Source organism: Sinohyriopsis cumingii, chromosome 8 (assembly GCF_028554795.1).
Source record: "Sinohyriopsis cumingii isolate HCF-2022 chromosome 8, ASM2855479v2, whole genome shotgun sequence".
Lineage (NCBI taxonomy): Eukaryota > Metazoa > Mollusca > Bivalvia > Unionida > Unionidae > Sinohyriopsis > Sinohyriopsis cumingii.
In genome coordinates, this window is record NC_142968.1 from 74,902,944 (window position 1) to 74,921,404 (window position 18,461).

Genomic DNA, 18,461 nt, shown 5'->3' on the forward strand with positions numbered 1-18,461 from the left:
TTATCCTGTGTAAATAATAATTAGTATTTATGCAGTTTTGAAGGACAAGAAGGTACATACATATCAAATGCTATTAAAGAATATTGCATACACATTGAAAAGTGATATATGAAACCCGTAATTTTATATGCAAAATCAAAATTAATATTTTCCCTTTCATTTCTGTAGAATTTTTTAATAATTAAATATCCGAAATATATATCGTAGCACTGTCAAAGAGAGAGAGAGAGAGAGAGAGAGAGAATTCGGAGATTTTAATATTGAAAATTAATGATTGTTTAGAACCGTTCAATAGGTGCAAATCTGGACAAATTGGTCGATGCGCTGCCTCACTGACAGATTGCAATGATATAACATCCTATGTGTGTAAATTTGTCCTGTCAGCATAATAATGTCAACAAATTCAATCTGTAACTCGTGTAATACTTCTAGTATTTGGCCACATCTTATTATTCATAAATGAAGGTGATTGGGTACGACCTGTGACAAGAGTAGCAAATCTGAGAACAGATAGTGGTTTTTGTTTGACGACAAGTTGCCTCCCTTAATGGAACATTATGAGTGCGCTCCCTTCGTCAACGAGTGACGCGTACTTCCGCCTTGTCAAATAAGACAGTATAATTTTCCAGGACATTTCGATATTTGTTGTAAATTTTGAGAGTTTCTTCTAAAGCTTGAATTTTGTATCAGTTTCATAAAAGTGTATCATCCAGATTCCACTACATTTTAGAGTTATATATGCTAAGGTTGCAAATTGTTTTCGGCTGGGAGTTGTGGCGTGCTCCTGTAATCCAGCTACTTGGAGGCCGGGGTCGTTGGACGGTTTGAGGGCGGGGGCTCTGCTCCTCGGTGCTCTATGTCGATCGGGTGTCCGCGCTAAGCTCGGCATCAATATGGGTCCCTCGGGGGAGCCTAGGGGGTCCAGGTTGTCTAAGGAGGGACGTACTGGCCCAGGGTGGAAACACAGCAGGCAAAAGTCCCCGTGTCGAGCAGTAGTGGGATCGCGCCTGTGAATAGGCATCGTTGGGTAGCCCGTCCAATATAGTCGGACACGATTCTTTTTCATTTTATTTATTTTGCTATAAAATTATTCATTTTCTTTCCATCTATAGCCATTGAGGTAATTTCTTTTACTTTCTTTTACATACTCGTTCTGATTATAACCCAGTTAATGATATTGTCTTTTATTTTTAGAATTAACTGTACGAAAAGATACATTATAATCATACATAATTTTTATTTTCACGATTCTTTTCTCTTCTAAGCTATTCGGTTTTTCTCTAAAACCTTGTAACCGCTAGCTACATCTTAAAGAGTCGGTATGTGTTCTACCAATAATAATAATAATAATAATAATAATAATTGTCATTATCATTATTATTATTAATTATTATTCCATTGAATAGTTGGTATTATGAAATTAATTTCCAAATGAAATATATGATGTAATTAATTAATAAATTTTAACAGGAAAACATTTGTGAATCTTTCAGAGTACAATATTTCATGATGAATATTAAAATTACAGTCTGCATATGTTCTTAAAAGTTTTATGTTTTTAATATTTTTCTTATTCTTTTTAAAATTTGATTCTATGTATAATTTGTACCCTCGCAGGTCAAGGAAATAGAGACTCTAGTTATGAAAATCATTATGAAGATAATGAAATGATACTGGCGATTGCCATTTCTGAAATACGTACGTATGTTCTTTCTTATAAGATGAGTCTAAGTGCAAGTAACAGATCCTGATGTTCCATCATATAATGCGCTGGCAGATCAATATCTATGTTGTTTGTTCTATTGATCACTCCTGACAAACTGCATGGAACCAGATCTGAGGGCGCATTATGCATACATTCTACAGAAACTGATTTGGTGAAATTCAGTAACAGCTGGGACATTCATGAAGGTATTATTGATGAATTATTTTTGTTATGAAACACTGCAAGCTTTACTGTGCAGAACATAATGTATTATTATATCAGCTATATGAGGGAATATATTCAGTTTTGGCGGATATCTTTGAGGGAGTAATGCACTTGACAAAAATAAGAGAAAACCTATTTTAAAAGTTATTCCCTTTATTTGGACAAGTATATATATTGAATGTATTACACGACAACCCCGCCCCCTTTCTCTCTCTCATCATTTCTCTCCAATGGAAATTTGCCTTTCTAGGATGTTTTTTTTGCTGTTGTTATTTTGTTAAAAAGGACATGAAATTGATATTAGTAATCCAAACGTAGTTCAATTTATTTGAATATGTCACTGTATCAAATTTTCTGTTGCCGTAGGTAGTTTGTGGGATGGTACCTTGACCCATGACTACCCATGTACAGTGTTTATCAAATAGGAGAAAAATAATACACTTACTATTGTAATGATATATACCAGAAAAATTGATGGAGTTAATTGAAAACAACACAGATGATCTTATTTCCGTGAGATTTGCATAACAGAATGATACTCTAGTCAGTTCTTTTGTACCACCATCACATATTGGTTAAGATATGTGTTTTGTTCAGTTTCTCTAGTACTTCTCGCTGCATCTTGTATATCTTTTGTGTATGGATGCATGCCAAGTGCAAAGAAAGCTTATTCACAAAGTCACAGATTTATAAAGAATGTATGTTTTCGTAACGTTACGTTTACGAAGTGTGAAATCAGCACCTATCAGCAGCCCCTTCAGAGGTTGTGAGAGGCTCGGGACACGTTAAAATTGTGAGGTCCCAAGGCCCTGTTAATATTGCAGTTTGTAAATGATTCGAATGTACAAATAAGCCCATATAATTTACTATATACAGAATTAAAAGACAACTAAGTACACATTGAAGTATATTTAATATTATACTATTATATATAAAATGCGAGGATCCTTAGGGGTTGAGACCCGGGCCATATCGTCTTCTTTGCCCTCCCACCCTGATTGGGCCCGCCTACGAGTCTTCGTCTGTGAGCAAAACATCCATTGTTTTATATTGCAAATCTATGGATACGTTGCATACTCTAAGTTTCTTATTGATTTCTATATGGTCATTTGACTAAGACCGTATAGAAATTGTGATTTACTTGTGATCCGTCACAGATAGACACTTTCGTTTAGGAAATCAAACTTTGTTGGAAAGCGGGAACATATACACAGACAGACAGACAGACAGACAGACACTCATGCACAGAGCAGCATTACTCCATTGTGATTGTAGGCAAGTGTGGCCTGTATTGTATGCGTCAGTGACTATGCTTAAGTTGTGTGTTTGATTCGAGTTACTTTGGCATGCATTATTGGTCACAAGCAGGTGCGCATCCAGGAAGACCGTGCGGGCGTGGGGGAGGGGAGTGGGATGAACATGTAGGCAAGGGAAGTTTTGGAATGGAATCCCTGTAGCACCTGCATTTTGAAAGTTTCCAGAGTATAATTTTAAGGATCTAAATCGCCGTTGCATTTGGTATGCATTTGGCAAACGATATGGTACCCAGGAGTCGCCTAATAAATATATAGTAAACAAAACCGACCAAAATTGTCATTTCTAATTTTGAATTTTGAGTGTGACCATCGTGAGTAACGATATATGTCATCGCGCACGAACTCCTGCCACAAATTAATGTTTGGAACAGGCACACCCTCATTCGTCCTACCTACTCTACTGTATTGATTCCTTTCCCCCTCTCTGTCTCTGTCTCTGTTTCTTTGTCCTGATTCTTTTAATGGCTAATCTTTAATATTTTGAATCATCTTATGTCTGAAGGTTGATCGTGTGTAGAAAGGTGATACTATAATATTAGTTTTTCTTCATTAATAAAAGTCTAATATAGATTTTAAATTCTACCGAATGTGAATACAAGTTCGAAACTGATACGGAAAATGTGACATGGGAAACAACTCTTACAATTAGTGTAATTTTACTGGTAGAGTTATTTTTTTTATGTTCTGGCACGTTGTTTCCCTTTATCGATTAACATAGTTAAGATCCACTTGTTTGATATTGGGGCCTCATGCAGGCCTTACGGTACTAATTCCGTTCCCATAGTGAAGCTATGCAAACACCATGATATTAAAAGTTCTAGAACTTTAAATTTCTCAGCTGGTCTGCCTATCTGTCTATACATATATTCACCCACCTAATGGCCAGTAGGTCTGCCTGTCTAGCTATACAAGTATCCACCCACCTATAGGCCAGTTGGTCTGTTTATAGAAATATCCATCCACATACAGGCCAGTTGGTCAGACTATCAGCTTCTTTGTCTGATGACCTCCCAACATCCGACCAGTCTTTCTGCTCACCTGTATTTGTGCATGTTTTTCATCCATTGTTGAATATTGTACGTGAAAATCAAACACAAGAAGATCGTAAATAAAATGAAATAGTCCTACAAAGTGATCCCATTACGATGATGTAATTACGGCGTAAACATTATGTATGTCCCACCGGAACATATAACATTTGACATGGCAGTATTGACAAATTTATACATGTCCACGCGTGAACGATACTATACAGCATGTATTCTGCATTTTAGGGTCCAATGTAGCATAGTTTGAGAAGATTTCTTCTCTATTCAAGATGTGTTGTATTGTATTTATTATACTCATTCAAAAGTCAATAAATGATTAAATAAATATTATATTATTTTAGATCCACAGTAGAGTTGACATTTTACGACTTTTAAATTGGGACTTGAAGCTTTCTCTGATATGTAAGTATCGAGATAAAATTGATGAAAAGACGACATTGACCTTGTTCGTTGTGTTTAAAGCATTGGATAGATGCTATGGTGCCAAGGAGACGCCAAATGAAAAATATAAAGAAAAGCCACGGAAATTGTCAGTTTTAATGGCAAATCTATCATAAATTAGCATAAAGTGTCAATGTGCACGAGTGTCTAATAGCACGCTAAACACCTGGCAAATTACCGTTGCGAAATTTTCTGTGTTCCTAGTATCCGAACATAATTTCTGTAATTTTCACATATGAAACTGATGATGCGCAGAAGAAACTATTTAAATAACAACAGAACAATGTAGCAGATTTAGAGCATAATTTGTACCGATTTTGACGTATTTGAAAATTAACTTATCTCTTGGTTTTGAAGTTTTGCATTCGAACGTGTATCACAAAATGGCAGGGGTAAGGGCTCTCTGGCGATGCTGATAGGAATACGAGTGATACATACAGTGAAAATACAAAAAGATACAGTAAGGAAAAATGAAAGGATAAACCGACTATAACCATAAATTTTTCGATTGACAGTCTTCATTTCAAGGAGGTCCATGGTTGGTTGCCTTGCTTTGCCATTGTTTTCCTTTGCTGCCATTTCCTCGGTATGGCATAACCGATAATGTGGTTAAAATGCCGTTGTAAACCAACCAATATTTCTGCTTGGTAATAGGCAACGATCAAACCTGTAATCTCCAACAAGTAACCAGACCCGTCCATGCTGAGATTCTTAATATCAGCCACGGGCGGCTTCTGGATGCTTTGGAAGACATCGAAGGTAAAATGTATGGGTAGCTCTTTGAGACATTAAGGGGCACTGTACGACTTTTGTGAGCATGTGTACAACTTCAGGTGACTACGATCTTTTTGGGTTCGACACTTGGCTGGCTCTGTACGACTTCTGACTGGCTCGTTATGAAGTTGCGGAGAAGCACACCAAATTATATTTCTTTTTAAAATGTAAATCTTCATGTACCCTTTTTATATTCATCTATCAAATGTACTTTGGATTTCATATATTTGAACACCAAATAGGAGAACGAATGCAGAAGCAAATACATAACAAAGAAATGTATTCGCCGTATGTTACAAGTAAGAATGCTATTATTAGTATTGATGCTGTACAATATGGGAAACAAATATTCAAGTTGTCAGTCAGAGCAAATTTCAATTGCAGAGCACACAAATACACCCACTCACACCCGCCCACACACCCACACTCCCCCCACACAAACACACACACACACAAACATGCACACACATGCACACGTGCGATTATCGGATGATATATCCATATCAATGTTATGTCATGTTCTAAACGTTAGACGATGTTGCATAGAGTCACAATGGCTAAGAAGATTAAAGATTTGCTCTATCAATATGGCCCTGGATATGTGCGGATGACATACGATGTTGGTTATGGAAAAGAAGTTGTTTTGGAGTTCACACAAATGATTAGAGAGACTGCATTTCATTGTTGGTCGGAACGTATTACTAATTCCTCAGAATGTTATTACTGTGCTCAGTATAAATCCCTACTACAATATGAGTAATACCTCTCATGTAATATACTTTTCAATTTAAGAAAACGTTTATTGCAACTAAGATGTTCCAGGCATAAACGAATGATTGAAACAGGAAGAAGGAAATACAAATTGATAGTGCATTGAGATTTTGTGAACTGTGCATTAGAAGAAATATTTATTTAATAAGTGATGAATTTCAATTTCTTTGCGTTTGCCCAGAATATGATATTATTAGAAGACGATCTCTAAAAAATGTATATTATGTATAACCAAGCGTTACAAAATTTGTGTGGCTTTTGGTTAAGATTGATGTAGTGACGCTGTATAATTTATCAGATTACCGGTACAGATCATTTGCTAGGAGAGAGGGCTCTTTATGTCCATCCGAATAAATGATGTGAATATATTACTATTCCGACCTAAGTGTAGTAATAAGTGTAGAAATAAATCAAGAATTTATATTTCCACATGCATTAAAGAAAATGCGGCGTTCCAGTTGTGTATATAAAACATAATTTTGTATTACGGGCCGGGGGCCTATATTTTTGAAATAAAGTGATTTGATTTGATACTGTTGAGTTTCAAATGAAAATAGGAAAAGCATAACTTATAAATTCCTTTCCAACAGTAAACTGTTGCAGGCAAATTGAACCTATCGAATAGGCAAATACTAGGATTTTGGCTTTCTACATTTTCTTCTAGATTTGATCAAAATGGCAAAGATAATACCAGTGAAAATATCTCTCTTTTTCAGCTTAGTTTAAGCTCTAGTTTAAGTTTCCAAGTATTAAAATGAGGAAATAAAACTTGAAATCTGTGAATACATAACAGTGTTTATCCTGTGTAAATAATAATTAGTATTTATGCAGTTTTGAAGGACAAGAAGGTACATACATATCAAATGCTATTAAAGAATATTGCATACACATTGAAAAGTGATATATGAAACCCGTAATTTTATATGCAAAATCAAAATTAATATTTTCCCTTTCATTTCTGTAGAATTTTTTAATAATTAAATATCCGAAATATATATCGTAGCACTGTCAAAGAGAGAGAGAGAGAGAGAGAGAGAGAATTCGGAGATTTTAATATTGAAAATTAATGATTGTTTAGAACCGTTCAATAGGTGCAAATCTGGACAAATTGGTCGATGCGCTGCCTCACTGACAGATTGCAATGATATAACATCCTATGTGTGTAAATTTGTCCTGTCAGCATAATAATGTCAACAAATTCAATCTGTAACTCGTGTAATACTTCTAGTATTTGGCCACATCTTATTATTCATAAATGAAGGTGATTGGGTACGACCTGTGACAAGAGTAGCAAATCTGAGAACAGATAGTGGTTTTTGTTTGACGACAAGTTGCCTCCCTTAATGGAACATTATGAGTGCGCTCCCTTCGTCAACGAGTGACGCGTACTTCCGCCTTGTCAAATAAGACAGTATAATTTTCCAGGACATTTCGATATTTGTTGTAAATTTTGAGAGTTTCTTCTAAAGCTTGAATTTTGTATCAGTTTCATAAAAGTGTATCATCCAGATTCCACTACATTTTAGAGTTATATATGCTAAGGTTGCAAATTGTTTTCGGCTGGGAGTTGTGGCGTGCTCCTGTAATCCAGCTACTTGGAGGCCGGGGTCGTTGGACGGTTTGAGGGCGGGGGCTCTGCTCCTCGGTGCTCTATGTCGATCGGGTGTCCGCGCTAAGCTCGGCATCAATATGGGTCCCTCGGGGGAGCCTAGGGGGTCCAGGTTGTCTAAGGAGGGACGTACTGGCCCAGGGTGGAAACACAGCAGGCAAAAGTCCCCGTGTCGAGCAGTAGTGGGATCGCGCCTGTGAATAGGCATCGTTGGGTAGCCCGTCCAATATAGTCGGACACGATTCTTTTTCATTTTATTTATTTTGCTATAAAATTATTCATTTTCTTTCCATCTATAGCCATTGAGGTAATTTCTTTTACTTTCTTTTACATACTCGTTCTGATTATAACCCAGTTAATGATATTGTCTTTTATTTTTAGAATTAACTGTACGAAAAGATACATTATAATCATACATAATTTTTATTTTCACGATTCTTTTCTCTTCTAAGCTATTCGGTTTTTCTCTAAAACCTTGTAACCGCTAGCTACATCTTAAAGAGTCGGTATGTGTTCTACCAATAATAATAATAATAATAATAATAATAATTGTCATTATCATTATTATTATTAATTATTATTCCATTGAATAGTTGGTATTATGAAATTAATTTCCAAATGAAATATATGATGTAATTAATTAATAAATTTTAACAGGAAAACATTTGTGAATCTTTCAGAGTACAATATTTCATGATGAATATTAAAATTACAGTCTGCATATGTTCTTAAAAGTTTTATGTTTTTAATATTTTTCTTATTCTTTTTAAAATTTGATTCTATGTATAATTTGTACCCTCGCAGGTCAAGGAAATAGAGACTCTAGTTATGAAAATCATTATGAAGATAATGAAATGATACTGGCGATTGCCATTTCTGAAATACGTACGTATGTTCTTTCTTATAAGATGAGTCTAAGTGCAAGTAACAGATCCTGATGTTCCATCATATAATGCGCTGGCAGATCAATATCTATGTTGTTTGTTCTATTGATCACTCCTGACAAACTGCATGGAACCAGATCTGAGGGCGCATTATGCATACATTCTACAGAAACTGATTTGGTGAAATTCAGTAACAGCTGGGACATTCATGAAGGTATTATTGATGAATTATTTTTGTTATGAAACACTGCAAGCTTTACTGTGCAGAACATAATGTATTATTATATCAGCTATATGAGGGAATATATTCAGTTTTGGCGGATATCTTTGAGGGAGTAATGCACTTGACAAAAATAAGAGAAAACCTATTTTAAAAGTTATTCCCTTTATTTGGACAAGTATATATATTGAATGTATTACACGACAACCCCGCCCCCTTTCTCTCTCTCATCATTTCTCTCCAATGGAAATTTGCCTTTCTAGGATGTTTTTTTTGCTGTTGTTATTTTGTTAAAAAGGACATGAAATTGATATTAGTAATCCAAACGTAGTTCAATTTATTTGAATATGTCACTGTATCAAATTTTCTGTTGCCGTAGGTAGTTTGTGGGATGGTACCTTGACCCATGACTACCCATGTACAGTGTTTATCAAATAGGAGAAAAATAATACACTTACTATTGTAATGATATATACCAGAAAAATTGATGGAGTTAATTGAAAACAACACAGATGATCTTATTTCCGTGAGATTTGCATAACAGAATGATACTCTAGTCAGTTCTTTTGTACCACCATCACATATTGGTTAAGATATGTGTTTTGTTCAGTTTCTCTAGTACTTCTCGCTGCATCTTGTATATCTTTTGTGTATGGATGCATGCCAAGTGCAAAGAAAGCTTATTCACAAAGTCACAGATTTATAAAGAATGTATGTTTTCGTAACGTTACGTTTACGAAGTGTGAAATCAGCACCTATCAGCAGCCCCTTCAGAGGTTGTGAGAGGCTCGGGACACGTTAAAATTGTGAGGTCCCAAGGCCCTGTTAATATTGCAGTTTGTAAATGATTCGAATGTACAAATAAGCCCATATAATTTACTATATACAGAATTAAAAGACAACTAAGTACACATTGAAGTATATTTAATATTATACTATTATATATAAAATGCGAGGATCCTTAGGGGTTGAGACCCGGGCCATATCGTCTTCTTTGCCCTCCCACCCTGATTGGGCCCGCCTACGAGTCTTCGTCTGTGAGCAAAACATCCATTGTTTTATATTGCAAATCTATGGATACGTTGCATACTCTAAGTTTCTTATTGATTTCTATATGGTCATTTGACTAAGACCGTATAGAAATTGTGATTTACTTGTGATCCGTCACAGATAGACACTTTCGTTTAGGAAATCAAACTTTGTTGGAAAGCGGGAACATATACACAGACAGACAGACAGACAGACAGACACTCATGCACAGAGCAGCATTACTCCATTGTGATTGTAGGCAAGTGTGGCCTGTATTGTATGCGTCAGTGACTATGCTTAAGTTGTGTGTTTGATTCGAGTTACTTTGGCATGCATTATTGGTCACAAGCAGGTGCGCATCCAGGAAGACCGTGCGGGCGTGGGGGAGGGGAGTGGGATGAACATGTAGGCAAGGGAAGTTTTGGAATGGAATCCCTGTAGCACCTGCATTTTGAAAGTTTCCAGAGTATAATTTTAAGGATCTAAATCGCCGTTGCATTTGGTATGCATTTGGCAAACGATATGGTACCCAGGAGTCGCCTAATAAATATATAGTAAACAAAACCGACCAAAATTGTCATTTCTAATTTTGAATTTTGAGTGTGACCATCGTGAGTAACGATATATGTCATCGCGCACGAACTCCTGCCACAAATTAATGTTTGGAACAGGCACACCCTCATTCGTCCTACCTACTCTACTGTATTGATTCCTTTCCCCCTCTCTGTCTCTGTCTCTGTTTCTTTGTCCTGATTCTTTTAATGGCTAATCTTTAATATTTTGAATCATCTTATGTCTGAAGGTTGATCGTGTGTAGAAAGGTGATACTATAATATTAGTTTTTCTTCATTAATAAAAGTCTAATATAGATTTTAAATTCTACCGAATGTGAATACAAGTTCGAAACTGATACGGAAAATGTGACATGGGAAACAACTCTTACAATTAGTGTAATTTTACTGGTAGAGTTATTTTTTTTATGTTCTGGCACGTTGTTTCCCTTTATCGATTAACATAGTTAAGATCCACTTGTTTGATATTGGGGCCTCATGCAGGCCTTACGGTACTAATTCCGTTCCCATAGTGAAGCTATGCAAACACCATGATATTAAAAGTTCTAGAACTTTAAATTTCTCAGCTGGTCTGCCTATCTGTCTATACATATATTCACCCACCTAATGGCCAGTAGGTCTGCCTGTCTAGCTATACAAGTATCCACCCACCTATAGGCCAGTTGGTCTGTTTATAGAAATATCCATCCACATACAGGCCAGTTGGTCAGACTATCAGCTTCTTTGTCTGATGACCTCCCAACATCCGACCAGTCTTTCTGCTCACCTGTATTTGTGCATGTTTTTCATCCATTGTTGAATATTGTACGTGAAAATCAAACACAAGAAGATCGTAAATAAAATGAAATAGTCCTACAAAGTGATCCCATTACGATGATGTAATTACGGCGTAAACATTATGTATGTCCCACCGGAACATATAACATTTGACATGGCAGTATTGACAAATTTATACATGTCCACGCGTGAACGATACTATACAGCATGTATTCTGCATTTTAGGGTCCAATGTAGCATAGTTTGAGAAGATTTCTTCTCTATTCAAGATGTGTTGTATTGTATTTATTATACTCATTCAAAAGTCAATAAATGATTAAATAAATATTATATTATTTTAGATCCACAGTAGAGTTGACATTTTACGACTTTTAAATTGGGACTTGAAGCTTTCTCTGATATGTAAGTATCGAGATAAAATTGATGAAAAGACGACATTGACCTTGTTCGTTGTGTTTAAAGCATTGGATAGATGCTATGGTGCCAAGGAGACGCCAAATGAAAAATATAAAGAAAAGCCACGGAAATTGTCAGTTTTAATGGCAAATCTATCATAAATTAGCATAAAGTGTCAATGTGCACGAGTGTCTAATAGCACGCTAAACACCTGGCAAATTACCGTTGCGAAATTTTCTGTGTTCCTAGTATCCGAACATAATTTCTGTAATTTTCACATATGAAACTGATGATGCGCAGAAGAAACTATTTAAATAACAACAGAACAATGTAGCAGATTTAGAGCATAATTTGTACCGATTTTGACGTATTTGAAAATTAACTTATCTCTTGGTTTTGAAGTTTTGCATTCGAACGTGTATCACAAAATGGCAGGGGTAAGGGCTCTCTGGCGATGCTGATAGGAATACGAGTGATACATACAGTGAAAATACAAAAAGATACAGTAAGGAAAAATGAAAGGATAAACCGACTATAACCATAAATTTTTCGATTGACAGTCTTCATTTCAAGGAGGTCCATGGTTGGTTGCCTTGCTTTGCCATTGTTTTCCTTTGCTGCCATTTCCTCGGTATGGCATAACCGATAATGTGGTTAAAATGCCGTTGTAAACCAACCAATATTTCTGCTTGGTAATAGGCAACGATCAAACCTGTAATCTCCAACAAGTAACCAGACCCGTCCATGCTGAGATTCTTAATATCAGCCACGGGCGGCTTCTGGATGCTTTGGAAGACATCGAAGGTAAAATGTATGGGTAGCTCTTTGAGACATTAAGGGGCACTGTACGACTTTTGTGAGCATGTGTACAACTTCAGGTGACTACGATCTTTTTGGGTTCGACACTTGGCTGGCTCTGTACGACTTCTGACTGGCTCGTTATGAAGTTGCGGAGAAGCACACCAAATTATATTTCTTTTTAAAATGTAAATCTTCATGTACCCTTTTTATATTCATCTATCAAATGTACTTTGGATTTCATATATTTGAACACCAAATAGGAGAACGAATGCAGAAGCAAATACATAACAAAGAAATGTATTCGCCGTATGTTACAAGTAAGAATGCTATTATTAGTATTGATGCTGTACAATATGGGAAACAAATATTCAAGTTGTCAGTCAGAGCAAATTTCAATTGCAGAGCACACAAATACACCCACTCACACCCGCCCACACACCCACACTCCCCCCACACAAACACACACACACACAAACATGCACACACATGCACACGTGCGATTATCGGATGATATATCCATATCAATGTTATGTCATGTTCTAAACGTTAGACGATGTTGCATAGAGTCACAATGGCTAAGAAGATTAAAGATTTGCTCTATCAATATGGCCCTGGATATGTGCGGATGACATACGATGTTGGTTATGGAAAAGAAGTTGTTTTGGAGTTCACACAAATGATTAGAGAGACTGCATTTCATTGTTGGTCGGAACGTATTACTAATTCCTCAGAATGTTATTACTGTGCTCAGTATAAATCCCTACTACAATATGAGTAATACCTCTCATGTAATATACTTTTCAATTTAAGAAAACGTTTATTGCAACTAAGATGTTCCAGGCATAAACGAATGATTGAAACAGGAAGAAGGAAATACAAATTGATAGTGCATTGAGATTTTGTGAACTGTGCATTAGAAGAAATATTTATTTAATAAGTGATGAATTTCAATTTCTTTGCGTTTGCCCAGAATATGATATTATTAGAAGACGATCTCTAAAAAATGTATATTATGTATAACCAAGCGTTACAAAATTTGTGTGGCTTTTGGTTAAGATTGATGTAGTGACGCTGTATAATTTATCAGATTACCGGTACAGATCATTTGCTAGGAGAGAGGGCTCTTTATGTCCATCCGAATAAATGATGTGAATATATTACTATTCCGACCTAAGTGTAGTAATAAGTGTAGAAATAAATCAAGAATTTATATTTCCACATGCATTAAAGAAAATGCGGCGTTCCAGTTGTGTATATAAAACATAATTTTGTATTACGGGCCGGGGGCCTATATTTTTGAAATAAAGTGATTTGATTTGATACTGTTGAGTTTCAAATGAAAATAGGAAAAGCATAACTTATAAATTCCTTTCCAACAGTAAACTGTTGCAGGCAAATTGAACCTATCGAATAGGCAAATACTAGGATTTTGGCTTTCTACATTTTCTTCTAGATTTGATCAAAATGGCAAAGATAATACCAGTGAAAATATCTCTCTTTTTCAGCTTAGTTTAAGCTCTAGTTTAAGTTTCCAAGTATTAAAATGAGGAAATAAAACTTGAAATCTGTGAATACATAACAGTGTTTATCCTGTGTAAATAATAATTAGTATTTATGCAGTTTTGAAGGACAAGAAGGTACATACATATCAAATGCTATTAAAGAATATTGCATACACATTGAAAAGTGATATATGAAACCCGTAATTTTATATGCAAAATCAAAATTAATATTTTCCCTTTCATTTCTGTAGAATTTTTTAATAATTAAATATCCGAAATATATATCGTAGCACTGTCAAAGAGAGAGAGAGAGAGAGAGAGAGAGAGAGAGAGAATTCGGAGATTTTAATATTGAAAATTAATGATTGTTTAGAACCGTTCAATAGGTGCAAATCTGGACAAATTGGTCGATGCGCTGCCTCACTGACAGATTGCAATGATATAACATCCTATGTGTGTAAATTTGTCCTGTCAGCATAATAATGTCAACAAATTCAATCGGTAACTCGTGTAATACTTCTAGTATTTGGCCACATCTTATTATTCATAAATGAAGGTGATTGGGTACGACCTGTGACAAGAGTAGCAAATCTGAGAACAGATAGTGGTTTTTGTTTGACGACAAGTTGCCTCCCTTAATGGAACATTATGAGTGCGCTCCCTTCGTCAACGAGTGACGCGTACTTCCGCCTTGTCAAATAAGACAGTATAATTTTCCAGGACATTTCGATATTTGTTGTAAATTTTGAGAGTTTCTTCTAAAGCTTGAATTTTGTATCAGTTTCATAAAAGTGTATCATCCAGATTCCACTACATTTTAGAGTTATATATGCTAAGGTTGCAAATTGTTTTCGGCTGGGAGTTGTGGCGTGCTCCTGTAATCCAGCTACTTGGAGGCCGGGGTCGTTGGACGGTTTGAGGGCGGGGGCTCTGCTCCTCGGTGCTCTATGTCGATCGGGTGTCCGCGCTAAGCTCGGCATCAATATGGGTCCCTCGGGGGAGCCTAGGGGGTCCAGGTTGTCTAAGGAGGGACGTACTGGCCCAGGGTGGAAACACAGCAGGCAAAAGTCCCCGTGTCGAGCAGTAGTGGGATCGCGCCTGTGAATAGGCATCGTTGGGTAGCCCGTCCAATATAGTCGGACACGATTCTTTTTCATTTTATTTATTTTGCTATAAAATTATTCATTTTCTTTCCATCTATAGCCATTGAGGTAATTTCTTTTACTTTCTTTTACATACTCGTTCTGATTATAACCCAGTTAATGATATTGTCTTTTATTTTTAGAATTAACTGTACGAAAAGATACATTATAATCATACATAATTTTTATTTTCACGATTCTTTTCTCTTCTAAGCTATTCGGTTTTTCTCTAAAACCTTGTAACCGCTAGCTACATCTTAAAGAGTCGGTATGTGTTCTACCAATAATAATAATAATAATAATAATAATAATTGTCATTATCATTATTATTATTAATTATTATTCCATTGAATAGTTGGTATTATGAAATTAATTTCCAAATGAAATATATGATGTAATTAATTAATAAATTTTAACAGGAAAACATTTGTGAATCTTTCAGAGTACAATATTTCATGATGAATATTAAAATTACAGTCTGCATATGTTCTTAAAAGTTTTATGTTTTTAATATTTTTCTTATTCTTTTTAAAATTTGATTCTATGTATAATTTGTACCCTCGCAGGTCAAGGAAATAGAGACTCTAGTTATGAAAATCATTATGAAGATAATGAAATGATACTGGCGATTGCCATTTCTGAAATACGTACGTATGTTCTTTCTTATAAGATGAGTCTAAGTGCAAGTAACAGATCCTGATGTTCCATCATATAATGCGCTGGCAGATCAATATCTATGTTGTTTGTTCTATTGATCACTCCTGACAAACTGCATGGAACCAGATCTGAGGGCGCATTATGCATACATTCTACAGAAACTGATTTGGTGAAATTCAGTAACAGCTGGGACATTCATGAAGGTATTATTGATGAATTATTTTTGTTATGAAACACTGCAAGCTTTACTGTGCAGAACATAATGTATTATTATATCAGCTATATGAGGGAATATATTCAGTTTTGGCGGATATCTTTGAGGGAGTAATGCACTTGACAAAAATAAGAGAAAACCTATTTTAAAAGTTATTCCCTTTATTTGGACAAGTATATATATTGAATGTATTACACGACAACCCCGCCCCCTTTCTCTCTCTCATCATTTCTCTCCAATGGAAATTTGCCTTTCTAGGATGTTTTTTTTGCTGTTGTTATTTTGTTAAAAAGGACATGAAATTGATATTAGTAATCCAAACATAGTTCAATTTATTTGAATATGTCACTGTATCAAATTTTCTGTTGCCGTAGGTAGTTTGTGGGATGGTACCTTGACCCATGACTACCCATGTACAGTGTTTATCAAATAGGAGAAAAATAATACATTTACTATTGTAATGATATATACCAGAAAAATTGATGGAGTTAATTGAAAACAACACAGATGATCTTATTTCCGTGAGATTTGCATAACAGAATGATACTCTAGTCAGTTCTTTTGTACCACCATCACATATTGGTTAAGATATGTGTTTTGTTCAGTTTCTCTAGTACTTCTCGCTGCATCTTGTATATCTTTTGTGTATGGATGCATGCCAAGTGCAAAGAAAGCTTATTCACAAAGTCACAGATTTATAAAGAATGTATGTTTTCGTAACGTTACGTTTACGAAGTGTGAAATCAGCACCTATCAGCAGCCCCTTCAGAGGTTGTGAGAGGCTCGGGACACGTTAAAATTGTGAGGTCCCAAGGCCCTGTTAATATTGCAGTTTGTAAATGATTCGAATGTACAAATAAGCCCATATAATTTACTATATACAGAATTAAAAGACAACTAAGTACACATTGAAGTATATTTAATATTATACTATTATATATAAAATGCGAGGATCCTTAGGGGTTGAGACCCGGGCCATATCGTCTTCTTTGCCCTCCCACCCTGATTGGGCCCGCCTACGAGTCTTCGTCTGTGAGCAAAACATCCATTGTTTTATATTGCAAATCTATGGATACGTTGCATACTCTAAGTTTCTTATTGATTTCTATATGGTCATTTGACTAAGACCGTATAGAAATTGTGATTTACTTGTGATCCGTCACAGATAGACACTTTCGTTTAGGAAATCAAACTTTGTTGGAAAGCGGGAACATATACACAGACAGACAGACAGACACTCATGCACAGAGCAGCATTACTCCATTGTGATTGTAGGCAAGTGTGGCCTGTATTGTATGCGTCAGTGACTATACTTAAGTTGTGTGTTTGATTCGAGTTACTTTGGCATGCATTATTGGTCACAAGCAGGTGCGCATCCAGGAAGACCGTGCGGGCGTGGGGGAGGGGAGTGGGATGAACATGTAGGCAAGGGAAGTTTTGGAATGGAATCCCTGTAGCACCTGCATTTTGAAAGTTTCCAGAGTATAATTTTAAGGATCTAAATCGCCGTTGCATTTGGTATGCATTTGGCAAACGATATGGTACCCAGGAGTCGCCTAATAAATATATAGTAAACAAAACCGACCAAAATTGTCATTTCTAATTTTGAATTTTGAGTGTGACCATCGTGAGTAACGATATATGTCATCGCGCACGAACTCCTGCCACAAATTAATGTTTGGAACAGGCACACCCTCATTCGTCCTACCTACTCTACTGTATTGATTCCTTTCCCCCTCTCTGTCTCTGTCTCTGTTTCTTTGTCATGATTCTTTTAATGGCTAATCTTTAATATTTTGAATCATCTTATGTCTGAAGGTTGATCGTGTGTAGAAAGGTGATACTATAATATTAGTTTTTCTTCATTAATAAAAGTCTAATATAGATTTTAAATTCTACCGAATGTGAATACAAGTTCGAAACTGATACGGAAAATGTGACATGGGAAACAACTCTTACAATTAGTGTAATTTTACTGGTAGAGTTATTTTTTTTATGTTCTGGCACGTTGTTTCCCTTTATCGATTAACATAGTTAAGATCCACTTGTTTGATATTGGGGCCTCATGCAGGCCTTACGGTACTAATTCCGTTCCCATAGTGAAGCTATGCAAACACCATGATATTAAAAGTTCTAGAACTTTAAATTTCTCAGCTGGTCTGCCTATCTGTCTATACATATATTCACCCACCTAATGGCCAGTAGGTCTGCCTGTCTAGCTATACAAGTATCCACCCACCTATAGGCCAGTTGGTCTGTTTATAGAAATATCCATCCACATACAGGCCAGTTGGTCAGACTATCAGCTTCTTTGTCTGATGACCTCCCAACATCCGACCAGTCTTTCTGCTCACCTGTATTTGTGCATGTTTTTCAT

General features: G+C 35.9%; 3 non-coding genes across 3 annotated transcripts; all 3 read left to right on the plus strand.

The window, feature by feature from the left end:
- The first annotated feature begins 763 nt into the window (after positions 1-763).
- LOC149793841 (signal recognition particle RNA) lies at positions 764-1,061 on the plus strand. The gene has a single exon (XR_016423116.1).
- A 6,779-nt stretch (positions 1,062-7,840) lies between these two features.
- On the plus strand, positions 7,841-8,138 carry LOC149793842 (signal recognition particle RNA). Its single transcript, XR_016423117.1, has one exon.
- A 6,787-nt stretch (positions 8,139-14,925) lies between these two features.
- LOC149793843 (signal recognition particle RNA) lies at positions 14,926-15,223 on the plus strand. Its single transcript, XR_016423118.1, has one exon.
- The last annotated feature ends 3,238 nt before the right edge of the window (positions 15,224-18,461 follow it).